The following is a 17,486-nucleotide window of genomic DNA, read 5'->3' on the forward strand; positions in this document are numbered from 1 at the left end:
TGGGGCAGCTTGGGAAGGTGAGGACAGAAGGCACCTCTCCAGGACTTTGACTGTGGTGGGGGGCAGGGGAGGGGGGCACAGGGCCACAGGGAAGTGAAGCGTGCAGATGTGTAGATTATTCCTACGTCCGTGGTTCTGAAATCAAGCTCTGAGAACACCAGCCACTTTCCCTGACGTGGCTTGTGTCTGTGATGCACCCTGCTTACCCGCCCTGGAATCCTTAAGATTGACCATGTATTTAAGTTACCAAGACTCCACTGGAACGAAGAACGTTTTTCTTCCACTGTGTTTTCTGGGGGAGATGCTGCTGGAGACAGGCAGGAGGAAGCCAGAGCGTGAGTAATGAAAAGAGTCGCTTATGTAATAGGAAACCACACAGTCTAGGCCACATGGACCACTCTGGGAGTCAGGGAGCCAGGATTCCAGAGTTCTGTTCCAAGATCTACCACACTTGGATCTGTCCCCTTGAGCAAATCGCCCACACCTCCCATTTTCCCCCATGTAACCTTGACAGAAGGATGATCTTCCTCCCATTTCCCACTGAGAGGCCGCCAGGGGAATGCCTATAGCACTGGAGCTGTGTAGCACTCTGAGTGACATCCTTTTGTCTCTAACCCCCAGCCAATGCCTCTCACCTTTGGGTGCTCACTTTTCCATGGTACTCCACAAGGGTTGTGCTCCGCGCCCCCCCCCCCCCCCCCCAGCCATTGGTCTCTCCAATGCCTTTAGACTTATTTGATGCACCTCAGACCTTTTTCCCCCAGGGCCCCAGTAAGGTTATCACGGCTTCTAATTATCTAGCTGTGTACAAAGGATTGCCAACAGCAGCTTTGACTTAAAATGGAAAGAGTCTTGGCCTGGTGAGCTGTTTCCTAGCACCACTTCTGCCACTAATTAGATCTGTCTTGGGAAAGTCACTTACCTCTCTGGAACTCGGTTTCTTCATTTTTAACAGAAGGGGATCGAGCCAGATGTCTCTACGAGTTCTTTGCAGTCTCCTGATTTTGATCCCCTTACCTAGGAACCGGATCCTGTTTTACAGGTATCCTCCACTTTCTGAAAGTTCGCCTTCCACCACTTTGCTTTTACCAAAGACATATCATAGCACCTGTTTTCGCTAATTGAAAGAAATCCAAAGAGGATTTTCGCTTTTATGACAAAAGGCCAAAAGCGAAAATAGTGTTGCGTGTTTGTTCCAAAGAGGCAGTGCACGCATCCGTGCCCCCAAACAGTAAGCGCGACCCCACCAGAGCTTTGACGTGTGTCTGCGAGCAGCTAGCTTTATCTTGATTTATGTTGTGCACCCGTCAGCAAGATGTGTCCTAAGGTATCAGAAAGTCCTAAGAGAGGTTATTTTTGGGGTCTGCTACTGCTAAAAAATGTTCCGTATAAATTAACATGTAATTGCTTCTTTGCAATTTATACCATTTTGTACCATTTCGATTTAGGAATGGTTTCTTAGGAAAGCTCTACTTTTGGATAGCGGGGGAAACCTTACTTCCTTTTTTTTCATGACCTTAGGAATGACAAGACTCCGTGGCCTGATTGAAACAAACACACAGAAAGAGGCACACAAATCCAGGCCCTTCCTCAGTCACGCACCTAGTTAGTCCTCTAGCGTCAGGCTCTGAGAAGCACCGGTTCCAACCACTGCCATGGTCTATCTCCCCTACCCTTGCACCTGCTCCCCAGCACCTCTGCCCCCATCCAGTTCCTGGAGAGTTTCTTCTGTGCAGCAGGTGCCCACCAGACAGCCACTCCATGACATTAGAGGACGACGCTGTGAGAGGAGACTTGCCCCTTGCCCAGCCATCCACATCCCAGCCTTGGGACAGCTCTGCTCTGCTCCACACGCCCTGCGTGGGTTGGTTCCTGTTGCTAGGAGAACCTGACCATTTGCATTTCCTGCTGTTTTTATTTTAGATTAGCAGCCGCACTGCTGCAGGAACACAGGGTATTTTAAGAAAGACAGAAAAGGGAAGGGTGAGGGGAGCACCTCACATGGGATCTCCTTCCCAAAGGCATCCAAAACACTCAGAAGCCACCCATCCCAGACCCAGGCCCCATCCAGGCCTCTTTCTTGCACTTCCCGGAACAGCACCGTCTCCCAGTGCTGACACCTTTACAAGCATTGTCAAGCTATCCGGGAGCAAAACAACAGTCTTCTTCTTCTATGCCTAAAAGATTAGGCCATGTAACTCAACCTAACACACACAGAGCACCAGTGTCCCCATCTTAGATGAAAACCTCTAGATTCTGGTTCAGTCAGTTAAGCATCTGACTCTTGATTTCGGCTCAGGTCATGATCACACGGGCTCTGTGCCTGCAGTGTGGTGCCTGCTTGAGATTCTCTCTCTCCCTCTCTCTGTACCCCTCCTCCACTTTCACATGCATGTGTTCTCTCTCTTTCAAAATAAATAAACATGAAAAAAATTTTAAGCCACTTCTAGATTCCTATAAGGATTTCCAACTCTGTCAAGACACCTCGTCTCCAAAGATGGCTTATGTTTCCTCCTTTCCCTTGCCACTTCTCTCCAGGCCTGCCTTAAAGATGGAGGCTTGGCTTTTCCTTCAAGACCTCACAGAAATCAGTGTTACCTTCTCTTTTAGGGTTCCCAAACCCAATTCCAATGGTGGGGGGGGGGGGGGGAAGGGAGATCACACACACACACACACACACACACACACACAATGCCAAGCAATTCTCAGATAGCCTGCTGGTGTCTGAGAATTCGACTCAATTCTGATGCTAACTACCCAGAGATAACATTAGATTCCACAGGTTAAGGGTTCAGTCCTACAAGACTGTCCCCCATCCCCCACTTAAGATAACAGTCACAAGCCCCAGGCTGTTACTTTTGCTTCTGGCCCACCAGCTACAGATTGGAGGCTCCAATGACCTCATCCCTAGGTTTGATTAATTTGCTAGAGCAGCTTACAGAACCCATGGAAACACTTACTTACATTTACCAGTTTATTACAGGATATGATAAAGGATGCAAATCAACAGCCAAATGAAGGATGCAGAGTGAGATCCTGAACAAAGGAGCTTTGTCCTCAAGGAGCTCAGGGCTCTGCTCAGTTGCATGTGGAAGCATTCTGGTTCCCCAAGCATGGAAGCTCACCTAAAAAGAACCAAAATATTGTCTTCTTGGGTTTTTATGGAGGCTTCATTACATTGTCATGATTGACTAAGTATTGCCTATTGGCCGATTCAACCTCCAGCCCCTCTCTACTCCCAGAGGTTAGAGGAGGGAGATGAAAGTTCCAAGCCTTTAATCACAGGTTGGTCCTCCTGGCAACCAGCCCCCGCCCTTAGGTGGGGTCCAAAAGTCACTTGCATTTATAACGAGACACCGTTTCACCTCATGGCTCTGAAATGTTTTCAGAAACTGTGGATGAAGACCAAATACAGCTGATAAATACATTTTGGTGATGTGAATGACCAAAGATGTATCATATCTTATATGACATATATATATATCATATCTCAAAGATATGATATATATATTTCATATAAGATATATAGCTTACAAATCACCGATTTATAAATGTAAATTGATTTATAAATCATATGTGTGTATATATATATATATATATATATACATCTTATAAATCATTATATTGAACCTTCTCAGATCCCCTTTTGTTCAATTAATCTCTCCCTCCCAGTTCTAAAAACACCTGCATCTTATCACCACGATTTGTTTCAGATCATTAATCTATTCTTCTGTCTTGCCCACAAGAGTGTTGAACTCCTAGAAGGCGGTGTCTTTGCAATTTTTGTTTTTCAATCCCCTTCTTACTGCTAGAATATTTGCTCACAATAGATGTTCATTAACACTTTTAAAATTTGTTCAGCCCCATCAGGCATGTATTGAGCCCTACCAGGACTTACACACCATAAGTAATCAAGAAACATTCTCTATCATTTAGGAGCTCTTGTCCCCGGGGAGGAAGACAAGAAAACAATTTTAAACAATGTGATGAATGTTGTAATAAAAGTATGTCCAGAATTGCAAGAAGTTTCCTGAGGCAGGGGTAAGGGTGGGGTGGAAAATGAGCAAGAAAAATCAGGAACGGTTTCATGGAGCTTACTCTTGAAGAGGGATTAACATCCACCATGGGATGGCCACTTCAATCAGGAAGAGCTCAGGTAAAGGTTCAAAGACCAAAAAAAAAAAAAAAAAAAAAAAAAGATTGAATTGAATATACAACCCAGGTGCTTGACAAGTGGGATCTCAGGCTAGAATCCACCTCTCTGACACTCACTCCACTGATCCATCCCTGATTAGCATCTGTCCTCAAGAAGTAACAATGTCCGCCCTCTCCTCAGCCACCTATTCCAGGCTGTGGGGAGCAAAATGCTGCCAGAAAGAAGATAATTATGAGACACCAAACAAAGCTGTTCCTAAACACATACCACAAAGCCCCCTGTGGAGCCACATTCCTCAGTGGGTGCTTGCTTGAACAAGCGCCCATTTAGTTAGCCTCCTTTCAACCAGCCATCTTTGCCAGAGGCTCACCCTACCAATCTCTCTTGGTAGGACCAGCCTCTGAAGACCAACTGTCAACTCACGAGGGGATGAGAGGACTCTGTGTGAACGAAGCAGGCACCCAGACGCTCAGCCTCTTTAGGCAGCTCTGTCTGGGCAGTGGGCATGCAACCTTTGGACAGATGGCAAAATCTCCTCCGCCAAATCCGCGATTCTTGACCTTTAGTGAGACAGAGACTGCAGCAGAAATTCCTAGTTGTCTGCCATCCTCTCCTTTTCCTTATTAACAGAAACACTGACTTTATATGAAGTCAGCCGAAAGGCCCTACTTCGCAGCCTCTCCTGCAGGTGGGTATGGACATAAGATGGAGGTGAATAGCTTCCTAACAGGGGGACAGAAAAAGGGAGTGGATCTTTTTGGCCCCCCTCTGCCCACCCCCTCCTCTCTTCCACTTCCTGCCCAGAAGATAGATGTTCATCTAAGTCTATCTAGTAGCCATCTTGAGCTATGAGGTGACCTCAAAGGTGGGTACCACATGCTGAGGATGATTCTACAGCTCTGACAGAAATTCACTACTGTCCCCAAAAAGCTGTTTGTGTGTGTATACACAGTTTTGCAAACGATTTCCAGGGTTTGGGGAGCCTTGACGCCAACGCATTGGACCCCAGGTTAAAAGAACCTTGCTTTAGACATGTGGGGAGAGCCCGCTCTACCGCGGCTGCTTAGATTATTCCCGTTCCAGTGGGGGGAACCTAGGATTGTGTTGTGACCATGTCCTCTAATAACCTGACAAACCGTCTACTTCCCTCTCCAATTCCAGCACCAGTACCTCCCCTGCCTCATTCCTCTTAGGGGTTTTAACGCAGGGCCACCCATCTCTCCCTACCGCCCCTTCTTCGGCCTCCCCACCTATTCTCCCTGGGCTGCCAATCCCAGTCCAAAGTCACTTTATACCAGGAAGGAAATTAGCATTTGTGTTGGGACAAAAAGTGACACTGCTCAGCTCTCCTTGTCATTCTGCTCTTAATTAATATTTAACCTCAGAGATTGTGTAGCAGACGGAAGTGGCTGACGGGAGAACACAGCCAGAGCCCCGTTCTCCTTCTCAACACTGCCTCCCCTACTCCCAGCTTCCCTCCCTGTGCCCCGGAGCCCAGAGGGCCCAAGGGGAAGTGACGAGGAGTGGTACTGGACACCCCTGAGTCCCTCGATTGTACTTTATGGATGTACTTTCTCGGATCTCTTGTGTAAGCAACCCTTCTGCAACAAAATGGGAGCTGCTGGAACTCAGAACTGACTCCCAGTGCCCAGAGCTAGACCCAGGGCCTAGCCTGCCCAAAAGGACTAAGAGACAGGCAAGGGGAAAAGAAAAGCAATGCAAATGTGCCCCTCAACAGATTCCATTTAATGCACTATTTTTAGTTGCCTTCAATCCCTCGGGGTTGTCAGGGCGGTTGCAGCCCCCCTCCCCCGGGGAGAGGAAATGACAGGCATTATTACCCAGCCCAGAACACTGGTGCAGTGCGTGGTGGGGGGGGGGGGGGGCGGGGAGGTGCTGCCTTGCCAGCTCCAAAATTGGGGAGCTTAACTTCCAACGGGAAATTGAGGACACCAGGAAAGATCAGGCCACACACAGGAGGCCCACAGGACCCCCTCCTCTGTCCCCAGCCAGCATGCCAGACCATCTCCAAATACACGTCCACTGGGCCCAGACCAGGAGTGTGGGAGTCTCCTCAGTCCCCAAGTGTCTCGAAAACTAGGTTATACAACATCCCTCACTGCCAAGTTCTTTCTTCTCTCTAATCTTAGCCCTGCCTTCGGTCTAAGCCCATTTCCCCTTGCTCTGAATGCAGAGGCAAAGAAGGACAGCTGGTCACCATCCCCCAGCAAGGGAGCCCTTCTTTGTCCTGAAGAAAACGATTCCATTTCCTCTGGGCCTTCTGTTCTCCCACCTGAGTCATAACCTTGCCACACACGTCATGTTTTTTAGCTGATCTCCTTGTTACTCTTCTAACCCTGCTCCGATTATATCTCCAGCTTCCTCCCTGGCCCGTGATCAGACACTGGACCCTCGCCAGGGAGCCCCTGAAGATCAATTTACCGCATACTGTCTCAGAGAAGTTTGCTAAATTGACTTTGTTATCTTCCTTCTCCATAAGACTAAACTCTGTTACAGATTTCATCCTCTGCTTCTGGAACCTCCCTCACCCTCCTCTGCACCCAGCTAAGTGCAAAGCTTATAAGAAGCAGCACATACATTTTCATTGCATTTAGGTTTAAATGAGATGCACATATAATATTTTTCGGCAAAGTAGTTACCGTTTACTTTGTAAATTATACAGTGGCATCTAAGTGGTAGCTCTTACTATTGCTGTTCATGCCAGACCCCTGGAGAGTGCTTGTTTTTTTAACCAGAGCATTGCAAACCACAGCATTATATTATATTCATTCAACCAATAAACACTGATCGAATTTCTACCGCATTTCAGGCACTATGCTAGATCCTGAGACATCAGAATCAAAGACCAAGTTCTGATTCCACGGACATTCACAGCCTTTGAGGAAGATAAGATGTAAACAATTACTGAGTAGTGTGGTAACTGCTGATAAAGCACACACATGTCCCAGGGGATATACAGAAGGAAGGACTGATCACAACTCTTTACTCTCTATGATTCCACCTTGCTGGGCATTGGTGTGACCACGCATATGACTGCCAGCATCCCGTCCAAGGGTTGGCCCGGTCTCTGTTGTCCAGAAGTATTTGTAGCAATGTGAGCACATACCCAAGAAGGGCAGTGCAGAACCGTTCCACAGAATTTGGTATAAGGATAGAGAGAGATGGTCTCTTTCTTTTGTAGTTTGGGGTCTTGTCTGCAGCCTTCTCACCAATCCGAGGGTAAATCTAACCCAGAGAGACTCTGAGGGAAGCACTGCTGATAAATGGAAAGGAAAACAGAGTTCTGTAACACCATTCTAAGCCCCTGAGTCCAGCCATGCCAACTCAATCAAGTGACCCCCTAAATCCTTGTTTTTGTTTCAGTTAGCAACTCCAGAGGAAGTAAAAGCCTGGAAAGAGCCTGCAGTACCAAGAGATGGGGCTTCCTGGGGGGTGGTTGAAGGGTAGAAGGCGACTTCCATGTGTGCAAACTTAGGGTAATTTGTTTTCTTTCTTTCTTTCTTTCTTTCTTTCTTTCTTTCTTTCTTTCTTTCTTTTTTGTATTTTTATTTAATTTATTTCTTTTTAATTTACATCCAAGTTAGTTAGCATATAGCGCAACAATGATTTCAGGAGTAGACTCCTTAATGCCCCTTACCCATTTAGCCCATCCCCCCCTCACAACCCCTCCAGTAACCCTCTATTTGTTCTCCATGGTTTAAGAGTCTCTTATGTTTTGTCCCCCTCCCTGTTTTTATATTATTTTTGCTTCCCTTCCCTTATGTTCATCTGTTTTGTATCTTAAAGTCCTCATATGCATGAAGTCATATGATATTTGTCTGGGTAATTTGTTTTAATGGCTCCATGACTCTAAGACATATAGATTGAGGAGAAACTCAACTAGGGAGGAGAGGTGGTCAGATGATGGAATCTCTTTGGAGATAAACAGACTCGAGTGGAACCGCAGCTCTGTTGCCTACCCGCCGTGTGACCTTGTTCAAGGTACTTAACCTCTCTGTTTCCCCACATATTCCTTGTCTATAAAACATGGATAATAGTAATTGCTTCACTGGACTATTATGAGCATTTCCTGACTTAATGGACTGAAATAGACCTACGGTATTCAGTCAGCCTGGTCGGGAACAACTCACTTTTGTGGAACGGCTCTTCCCCACTCTGACCGAACTTCTGGAGGGCACCACCAATCATATAATCCAGCTGGCCACATGGCTGTGCCACAGGTTGGGTCAATTATAGTACTTCATTCTCCTAGCCATAGGGATTGGCGTGGGGATGGGCATGACACTGAAGTATGATCGAATCAGAGGCCTCTCCTGGGAACTTTTTAATTATTATTAACAACGTTGGGATTGAGGAATGATATTTCCTCTTTGGTTTCAAGGCTATAATGGTTTAAGTTCAAAGCTGCCTGCAGCCATATTTCCAGCCATGTGAGGATGGCAGCATTATGCAGAAAGAAACAAAGAGAAGAAATTAAAAGGGAAGAGGGTGCTATTAATATTTTATATTCCTGGATTTGGTTGTTCCTGAAGCTCCACCTGTGTCCTTGCAGTGAACTGATGCTTTTGTTAATGTAAATTGGGTTTCTATCCCTTACAACCAAGAGGATCTTGATTAATACAGCATGTGATGTCCTTCGTATGAAGCAGATGGCACATAATAAACACTCAAAATAAATATTTGGCACAGAAAGTGCTCCAAGGAAAATGGTTTGAGACCTTCCAGACTTATGAAATCTTTAATTTAAGGTCAATTCAGGAGTCCTGGCATGGATATACTGGTATACAATAATAATAAGTGCCCTTCCAGTATCCCAGAGTCTTCTGCTGATAGGTACAAAGCATTCCATTGTAGTGGTTAAAAGTCATGCCCATTTTAAAGGAGGCAACCTTCGTTAGCCAAAGGACTCATAGAGAATCTTCGTCCTAGGGATAGCTAATTAACCCTTCAGAATATCAGCCCGATGAGACAGGCAACTTCATGTGGACTACCAGCACCGTCTGCAGGAATGATGGAGGAGAGGAGCGTGTCCTGAAAAGAGCTCTGAAGTCTGTACAAACAGATTCTGGACGAATATCTACTCGTCTTTGAATCTATCTCTTTCCAGAGATAACCTTGGAGCGTTTTATTTTTACTGAAAGAAGTGGGAACTTGATTCATTGGGGGGTCTGATATGGTGGATCCCAATTCCCCTGAATAAATTTTTTTAAGTTTATTTATTTATTTTGAGAGAGAGGGTGATAGCATGAGCAGGGGAGGGGCAGGGAGAGAGGAGAGAGTGAGAATCCCAAGCAGGCTCCGCAATGCCAGCGTGAAGCCCAATGTGGGGCTCAAACCCACGAACTATGAGATCATGACCTGAGCCAAAGTCAGACGCTTTGAGCCACCCAGGCGCCCCTATCTTGAATAAGTTTATATGTTAATGACTCGTCCTTACCAAACTAAACCAGTGGTCTATTGGGTGGATGAAGATCAGCCTGTCTCCGCCATTTATAAGGAATTAAGGATGTATCACCTATAACTTTTTAAAAACCAACATAGATCAGACATCCGGCTAGAGATAAAATGCCCAAACCCGTCCAGTCCTCATCTATCTCTGGATTCTTGTCTCTGTCCTAAAGGAATTTTCCTTAATTGTCAGTAATTCTAATTATAGCCAACCCACGCACCATTCATGGGACCACTGAGAGAGGGTGATGTGATAGCAATGTCAACAAGCCAGGGACAAAGGCTTTGAGCGTGACTACAGGAACTATAAATGGTCACTTAGAATCCTACAATGGTTCCTTTAATTAAGCAGAGGGGATCTAGGGCAACCAATTAGGAAGTCAAGCTGTACAGGATCCCATACACTTGTGTCTGAATTACTAGCTATTTTAACTTAGAATTTTCAGGTCTGTCATCAAAGAATCCCTGGAAATAACTTGCACATGCAGTCCCTGTCTTGTCAGTGATAGGCGTCTTGATCTGCACTTGAACCTTTCTTGTATTATTATGTCATCTTAGGGATTCATTTGTGTAAACCTTATAGAAAGTTTGAATGATGACGGCTTAAATATAAAAGAGGGTCTTTTTTTACTTCGTGATTTCAGTATTTGACTTGCTGCATGGTGGAAAGATAGTGGATGTAGCTCCAGACTTCAGGTCTGTATTTAAGGCAGAAAGAAGGGGGCTGGTGGTGCCAGCTGCCTCTGCCTCCTCCTCTCGGGAAAGCAAAAGCTTTCCCAGAGGATTTCTCAGCAGAAATTTGCTTATATCTTATTGGCCATATCTGGGTCTTGTGACCAGCCCTAGCTGTCATAAAAGCTGAAGTGGGAACAGACTTAGACTGATTATGGCACCATGTCAGGTCCGGACCCATGACTGCTCGCAACAAAATCGCAGTTCTGTTAGCAAGCAAGAAGCGGAAATGCGTAGATATTGGCTAGGAAGCCAATAGTATCTGCCATGATGGTTTTCGTAAGATCTATACACATCCTCACATAGTTTCCCAAATGTGGAACTTTCCTGCTGTTATGATCTGACATATGTTTAGCAAATCATAACATAGCATAACTCCATGACGCTGTTCCCAGTAGAACAACAAACGTTCTTTTTTAAGGACCAGGCTTTATAGTCTTTTGCTTCTGAAGAATATCTATGACACAGGATTGTGTCTACAGTATAGATCTTTGACTCTGTCTTCTGCATATATGTGAACACTGAATACAGACAGAAAGACTACTTAAATACCTTAAGGCTTCAAGGTCAAAAGGACAGGGTAGTTTTACCTGGCATGCCTTCTATCTAAACAGCAGGAACATTTCCACTAACAAACAGCCCAGTCCCAAAACAGCTCATGTTCCAGCACTCTCCACTCACCCCACTCCAACACACAATCCCACGGCAGGCAAAGCAAAAATAACAGAAGTATATCAACCCCAAATAACTACCAGTGCTTACCTCGTTAAACTCAAATGCTCCATCCAAATTACAGAATAACAAAAGCTTGTAGTTAATAATCCCTTACTTTCAGTGCTTCCATCTGACCAAAAAAGAAAAAAATTCAAGCAAAACAAACATCACTTTCCAAGGTTAGAGGCAGCGTTAAGCTGGGTAGAACTACTCCCCCCCCCCATTTTTACATAGCGAAAGATATTTGAATTAATTACCATATTCCTGTGTCATCCAGTTCCAGGGGTGTGTGATGTGTCTTTCATTTTGGGTGGTACCTTTAAGAAAGCTTTCTCTTGCAGATAGATGGCCTGCCACCCCGGCTTTACAATGGCTGAATTCCAGTATCTGTTCCCCCATATCTTGGCCATATTGGATGACAGTCTGCTAGGGCAATTCTGTCAATTCTCCTTCCTTTTGAAGTTTAGAGTAAGACACCTTTCCATACCAACATATACTGCTCTCACAGAAGTTCATACGGAAATGCAGTAGAAGATGATTGTTGGTAACACCATCTCAAGCCATATGCCTCATCTGTATTGGCTTAAGGAAAGTGATAGGTGGTAAGCCCTTAATTCCTTATAAATGACAGTGGCAGACTGGTTTCATCTACTGACCAGGCCACTGGTTTGGCCTGGTAGGCAGAAAATATTAATACATAAACTTGTTCAAGGCAATTGGAATCAATCATGGTCAGACCACCCAATTAAACTTCCTCCTCTAAAAAATACAAAACAAAACAAAACTCTCCAAGGTTAGCAATGGGAAAAGAATCTCAAAATGGAACAGGGCAGCAAGACCACAAAGCTGGACTCTGATCCCCTGAGAGCCACCTTCCTTGTAACATGCCTCACTAATGGCTGTTGCCACCAAGTTGGCTGTTCCACCATGGGCTCTCTGGTCTGAGACTGAGTATATAACTCCTCCTTAAATGCCCCCCTTTCATAACTAAGACAAAGTTGAAATGCTTAACCCAGATGAAAGAAATAATAAGACAGAAATAGAAACATTAAACTCAATAAACTGCTTTATAGGCATGGCTCCTTCCCAAGTTCTTAGGTCCCTGTCATGCTTCATCTGCCATGCTGTTCCCAGAAACGGTCCACTTCTGCATGGACTTCCAAGGAACACATGGGTCTGTGTCTCAGCTCCTCAGAATGGCAGGCCTAAGACTGAATCTCAGAGAGATGAAGAGTTGACTGTGTATATAAGGCCCACCTACTAAGTTCTTGCTGAAGACATACCTGGCCTCTAACAGAATCTCACTGCAAATTAGATCATACATGATCACAGATACATGCACTTTTTTTTTTTACCTCTTGTTTCCTTTTGAAGTATTATTCATTCACCCCCTTATTCATTCAATCATTCAAAAAATATTTACTGAGTCCACTATGTCCCAGACATTGTGCTAAGACTACAGGGATAAAGAAAACAGCTCTAATCTCTTTCTTTATGGAGCTTCCAGGCTAAGGAACATATGCTTTAAAAATAGGCATTAAAGTGTTAGTATGTTTCAAGGACACACACTTAAATATTTATGAATGAAATGATGATGGGGGAATCATAAGGAAAATAGGTTAAATGAGTTTGGTGATGAGATGAGAATTGTTGAACGTAGGTAACAGGTACAGTGGGGTTCAATATATATTACTTAACTTCTGCAAGAGTTTAAATTTTCTAAAATAAGACAAAAGGTTAAAAAAAAAAAAAGAAGACTGCGTTGGTAGATGCTGGATGAATGAGAGCCATGGCCAATGGATCCAGATCAAATGCCCTACTCCGAGCTCTCAGATTAGACAATGTCAACACGAAGAAGTGTGAGGCTGGGATACTGACCGCATACACAGACTCCAAGAGATGCTCATTCTCGACGACAGTAAGAGGGTCTCCATCTCCTGGATAAGAGTTTCTTTCTGCCCTGAGGTAGAAAATGACAGGGAGAATGACCTGAACCTCACTTGACTCATTCCTGGTAGAACCAAGAATTTCTTTTATCTGAATGTCTGGCTGAACTACACCAGAAAGGGTCTATAAGTGGACTAAAGAAGAAGTAAGAATTATGCCTCATGTGAGTCTTTTCTTTTTTAATGTTTGTTTGTTTGTTTGTTTGTTTTGAGAGAGAGAGAAAGAGACAGAAAAACAGAGCATGAGCAGGGGAGGGGCAGAAAGAGAGGGAGACACAGAATCTGAAGCAGCCTCCAGCATCTGAGCTGTCAGTACAGAGCCTGGTGCAGGGGCTGGAACCCACGAACCCTGAGGTCATGACCTGAGTTGAAGTCGGACGCTTAACTGCCTCAGCCACCCAGGTGCCCCACATGTAAGCCTTTTTATAAAAATTAATTAAAACAGGCATTTGTCTGGACCAAAATTGAGATGGTTATTAGGCTTGTGCTAGAGTTTGGCATCAAAATATTATCAAGATGGTTGTTCCCTTGTTATAAGAATGATTGTGTAGGTCCCATGTTTACAGATGGGATGTGGCAGCCCAGAAGGTACAACACATTGCTCAGCCATCACTAGCTGTTATTCATAAGGAAAGGTGGGGAAGCAAACTGAGGAAAGGGAAGTGAAGGGGAACAAAACCAGTAGATGTTTAGGGCAATGCAGGAACGGGGAGTAAACTACATCCAGGACTTTGAACTACATAGGCCCAGAGAACAAGGGGGGCAGGGGTGGGGTAGGCAGGAGACAGATTCGTACCACACCAGTAGAAGCAAAGGGCAAGCGTGTGTGCAAGCACCAGGAACAGCAGGGCTGCAGAGGGGGCACAAGCACACATTTGGTGTGCACCTGCCGGTCCTGGAGTGCTTCGATATGTTGCCATAGATAAAACCAGGGCACCAAACTTCAGACATAAAACCTTGTGTGGGGGGAAAGTTATTGCGATTGCTGTCCTCAGGGCCTTTCTGGACTGGGGTAGCAGAAGCACAGTGACACTAAATGCAGTGCAGATCTCACAACATCTTCTCCTGCCTAAGATGTCCTTCTGCCCATTTCCAGCCTCCTCTTCCAGGAAGCCTTCCTGGATCATCCAAATTCTCAATCATTTCTCCCATAACACTTACCATCTGCATCATTCATTTGACATCCATCATTTATTACTTTAGGAGATATAAATATACCTCATACACACACACACACACACACATACACACATCTATAACTATACATCTATACACGTATACCTGCACACATATACATAATGTACTTTTATCATCAGGCTATAAAATCCAAGAGAGAAGAGACTATATCTGATCTGCTAACCACTATAATCCAGTCCATGTATCCCAGTACAAGGGCCGGATATGAGAGCAGTTCAGAGGTGAAAACACAGAATTCAAAGTTAGAACTCCTACCTTTTAGTCCTTGTTCTGCAGTTCACCAGAGGTCTCATTCTGGACAAGTCATTTAACCTTTCTAGGCCTTACTTTGTCCTCAGAAAAAGAGGTTAAAAAATACTAATACCTCTTCACACAGTTCTCAGGAGCAGCAAGTTAAATCGCGAATTTGGAAGCACTTTGTAAAGCACTATCCAGATTTAGGATAATGTTATTATTCTGCTCTGAGTTTTGATCTAGATTCTTCCATTTAATGGCGATATAACCTTGGGTAAGTTCTTCAATCCCTTTGCTTCTTCGTCTATAAACTGGAAATACAATGACTAAGTTGTAGGATTGTTATAAGAATTAAATGAAACCACATATATAACGTGGCTAGCACGGCACATGACATCTAGGACTCACTCACAAGTGTTGGGTCCTTCCCCATCTTTCCAAGTATATTAGACCTTCTGTGTTGTGCCCCTAATAGTGCCCTGCACACAACAGAAGTGCAAGGAGTATTTCCTCTTCTTGATAAAGCTGCTAATGATAATGGTGCCGCTGATGGTTGATAATGACTATTGGTGAAGACCACTTAATGATCAGCTAATGACCAGCAAAGCTGATTTGAATGCACCTTGAGCCATGTACTCCCCCCCGACCTCTCCTTTAGGACATGTGGGGTGAGGGTGGGAGGAGGCCTCCAGTCTGGCAGAGGCCCCTTTAAAAATGTACCCGGGCTCCTCCTCTGCCAACCAAGTTGCTAAAAATACTACTACAGCAAAAGCTGAAATATTTGCAGAGAAAACTGAATTTCCTGCTACCCCCACCCCCTCCATTCAAATGGGTGAAATCCTGACCTAAGAAGCCCCCAGATCATCTCCACTGAAGGCACAGGCCTCCTACTTTCCACCCCCATCTTACCACGGAGTCCCTCTGTGGGCTTAAGCTGGGATATGATGTTCAGAAAGTGCCCACTCCAAGGAAGGGAAGCCACAAGTATTGGCAAATAGCTTGCCATGTGTCTTGGCTTTTCTCTCTGCTTATGAGGACCAAGTCTCTCCAAATCCCCCACCATCTGTCCCCAGATGGATCTGTATTGGACCCCGGAAGCTTCCCACTAATCCATCTCTTTTCTTTTGTCTAAAATCTCTTCCTTTGCTGGCCTCGGCTTCTATTTCGTGCCCCCCCCACCTCCATGCTCCCTGTTAGAAACAGCCCACCTCACCCCCATGCCCCAGCTCCCTCTCTAACCTGGCCCTCCGGAGCTCATCTCATTTCCAGGCCTGCAGTCCCTCTCCTTCAAGAGCTGTGGGGGCCGCCGAAAATAGAGAAGAGTTTATGAAATTCGAAGAGTCAAGGAGGACAGACAGGGCCCATATCCAGCTGGTAAATAGGTGGCACCCCAAAAGATGACATTGGCACCCAGGTCCTAAGCCCAGGCAGGCACGAGGGTCTTCCGGCACTGCTCCGCCAAGCTCTCAAGCTTTGCAGAGTGAGGCAGCCTGCTCCTCAAAGCAGCCAGACCCAGGCCTTCCACACAGCTCCTGTCCCTTCTCTGAGCTCATCTATTCGAAAGAAAAGCAGAGGCTCAGAGTTCCAGCCAGCCCGTCTTGCTGACAAACTCTGGCCACCTAGTCCAAAAGAGGAACCCCTTACCAAAAAGAATCATGTGCCCTCGATGCATGATAGTGAAGGGGTCCACTTCTGCGCATATCTTTGGATGGCAGTGGGTGGCAATGTGCCCACAGCATGTATCTCTGTGGATGTGTGAACAGTGTGTGTTTCTGTGCCTCTGGGTCGGGGTGTGTGTCATTTAAATGAGGCTGTACGCGGTGCTGCTCCTGCCTCTGGATTATTTGAGTCTGTCTTTGATTCCCGTCCTTGCCTTTCTCTGTCTACCTTTTCTTTACCTCAGAGACTGCCCATCCCCCAGGGCAAGCACAGTGGCCAGTTCCGCGTAGGCGCCTCAAGTGGGCTGTTGATGAAATGCTTGTTTTGCGGATGGAACTGACAGTTGCCATTTCTGCTCTTCCACCGCCGCCAGTGTTCAGAGACGCCCTCACCCCACACAAGGGCGTCTTAGGAAGAGGGAAGGGCTGGGCTGCCTGTGTGGGAGTTTAGGGGGGGGCATGTTGTAAAGATACTCCCCCCACCTCCAGCTCTGACCAGCAGGAAGAAGGGCCCAGAGGCAGCGCAGCCTGCAGAGGGATGTTGCCTAGCAACTTGGGAGACTTTACTGCAAACTCGCTAAATCCCGAATTCCTCGGCTCTAATTTGGGAAGAGAAAAGCACAGAGTCCAGGCCTGATACCCATTCTATCCCCAATTTCCTCCTTCCCTTTCCCCTCTGGATTCTGAATTTGAAGTTCAACAAGAGCTGGCACAAACCAAGGCCCCAGATGTGCCCGTGATTTAGGCAAGGGACTGAGTTCCGGGACATCCTGCCATTTGGTGGAGGTGGGGGGGATCGAGGATGTGCCAGAGACAGACTGGGGAACAGATTTTCAGTTACAAGGGTGGGTGGGTCCCAAACATGCTGGGAGAGACACCCCTATGCCCCAAACCCTGGAATCCCGGCCAGCTTCCAGCCTGGTTTGGGAGCCTAAGCTGACTAACCCCATTCCCATCATGAGTGGCCACCAGAATTTCCCTCCCACTCATTTTCCCTTTGGCAAACAGAGCCTGTAGCCCAAACATTCAGGTAGGAAGGAAAGCGTGCAACAGCTATGCTATGAGTGGCCAGTGGCTGTGGATTCACTGCAGTGCTGTTTTAAGATCCCCTCTCCCAACCAGAACCACAGGGCATTTTCCCCTCCTTGCCCGCTTCAGTTATTGAGCCTGAGCAACAGCCATCCTTTCTTTCCTTCCCTCCTCTGGGAGCTTAGCTGAGAAAGACTTTCTTTCTACTTTCCTCTGAGATGGCCCACTCTATCCATTTAACAAGCCACACTGCCAGCTCCAGTACCCTGACTGGCTAGGGGACACTGGCCACCACAATCCAGTCAGGCTGCTGCTCCACAATTCTCCTCCCCTATCTCCTTTTCCCAGCCT

General features: G+C 45.9%; 1 long non-coding RNA gene across 2 annotated transcripts; it reads right to left on the reverse strand.

The window, feature by feature from the left end:
• Positions 1-2,960: 2,960 nt before the first annotated feature.
• Positions 2,961-16,633, reverse strand: LOC121035575 (uncharacterized). 2 transcript variants are annotated; one of them, XR_005792971.1, is made up of 4 exons: positions 16,347-16,633; positions 12,950-13,031; positions 11,120-11,201; positions 2,961-3,125 (listed from the first exon to the last, which is right to left on the reverse strand). It is a non-coding gene; the product is annotated as an uncharacterized LOC121035575 (long non-coding RNA). The 2 variants fall into 2 exon arrangements; XR_005792972.1 differs by lacking the exon at positions 16,347-16,633 and adding an exon at positions 14,470-14,799.
• Positions 16,634-17,486: the final 853 nt, after the last annotated feature.

Source organism: Herpailurus yagouaroundi, unplaced genomic scaffold (assembly GCF_014898765.1).
Source record: "Herpailurus yagouaroundi ecotype Mexico unplaced genomic scaffold, PumYag 161, whole genome shotgun sequence".
NCBI classification, from domain to species: Eukaryota; Metazoa; Chordata; class Mammalia; order Carnivora; family Felidae; genus Herpailurus; species Herpailurus yagouaroundi.